The sequence below is a fragment of the Fukomys damarensis genome, unplaced genomic scaffold (assembly GCF_012274545.1).
Source record: "Fukomys damarensis isolate Sample0158 unplaced genomic scaffold, DMR_v1.0_HiC HiC_scaffold_11, whole genome shotgun sequence".
Classification (NCBI taxonomy): domain Eukaryota; kingdom Metazoa; phylum Chordata; class Mammalia; order Rodentia; family Bathyergidae; genus Fukomys; species Fukomys damarensis.
Window position 1 is genome coordinate 22,233,248 of NW_022900923.1, and position 1,811 is coordinate 22,235,058.

The window sequence follows — 1,811 nt, forward strand, 5'->3', positions numbered from 1 at the left end:
AAAAAAAAAAAAAAAAAAAAAAAAACCAAATGAATGAGTAAAAGTATGCTACTAGAACAAAGGAATCTATAAAAGAAGAATAAAGAAAGGTACCATAACACAACTAGAAAACAAGGACCTCGGCAAACAGACCAGAAAGGCGGAACTGCATGGAGGTAACCTCAGCTCTCACCCCAGCCATGCCCCCGACCCCGAACCTTGGCAGCAGACTGGAAAGAGGCAGAGTTTGAAGGCACCTACAGCCCTCCCCCACAGTCTCACCCCCCCCATGCACTCTGGCCTTCTGGCTGTGGTGGCACCTGGATTCACACCACAGAGGCACAGGGTGTCATAAAGGTCATTGTCCTAAGCAGCCTCAATTTTGATTTAAATCATTTAAAGGTGATAGGTAACTACCTATCACTTGGGCTAAGATGTTGTAATTGATCTAATCAGTTGTCCTTCCTGGTATAATGAAAAAGAGATTGCCTCAGAGTCATTAGAGACTCACCACCTAAAGACAAGCTATAGCAGGAAGATTGAAGAATTAACCCAGGTATCAAATCAAGGAGAGTACCAGCAACAAATATAAAAATGAGAAGACATTCAAGCAAGGCACAAGAAAAAACACAGGCTGCCAACTCGCCAAAGGCAAATCCTTGGGGAAATTAGGTGGTAAAGTCTGATAAGCAACTACCTGGACACCCTGAACAGGAAGTAACAAAACAGTTGAATAAGGCTCTAGAAAAATTTAACACAGAAATAATTTCCCTAACTGCAGAGATGGTGAGCAGAATGAATGACATAATTAGAGACTCTGGAACAGAAACTGATTTTTTTAAAAAAATACATGAGCTCAGAACCATGATAGAAGCCATGAACGCCCAGCAGCAGAGGAAAGAAATGGAATTCATGAAACAGATTCAAACAGATATCAAGGAATTTAAAAACTATATTGAAAATATACATAACACTGAGCCAATCTGAAGATAGGATATCAGATAGAGAAGACAGGATGGCAGTCAGTGACCATGAAGAGAAGGATCTCTTAAAAATAGTAAGGGACCATGAGAAATCCAACAGCTCCTAGATGATAAAAAGAAGAATAATATAAGACTGATAGGAGTCCATGAAAAAGCAGAAGAAAGTATAAATTATTTTAAAAAAAAACCACAGAATTAATGACAAAAAACTCCCCCAAAAGAGCAAAAGAATTAGACATATAGATAAGCTAGGGAAAAAGGACTCCAACTAGCCATGATTTTTTAAAAAAATCTACACATAAACATAACCAAGACCCTGGTAACCCAATAGAAGAACAAAATACTACAAGCAGAGAAAAGAAATAAATCACATGCAAAGGCAAGCCCATCAGAATCACAGCAGACTTTCCAACAAAAACCCTCAAGTCAAGGAGAGCCTGGAATGAGGTATTTCAAGTCCTAAAAGAAAACTACCTCCAACTTTGATATATCCTGCAAACTATCTTTCAAAATGGATAGGGAAATAAGATATTTCCATGACAAAGAACATCTAAGAAACTTCATGAATATCAAATCAGCACTCCAAACAATTCTAAATAATATCCTAGAAAAAGACAATGGAGATCACAACTCCATGAGGCTCAACAGAGCAAATCCATCACGGAAGGCAAGAAATTAAAGGGAGAGGGAGGAAAAAACTTAAAAAGAGCCAAAACAGGGAAATAACATGATGATGATAAGTCAATACATATCAGTTATAACGATCAATGTTAATGGCCTTAATTCACCATTCAAAAGAAATACTGGCAGAATGGATTAAGAAGTAAAACCCAACAATATGCTGTATAT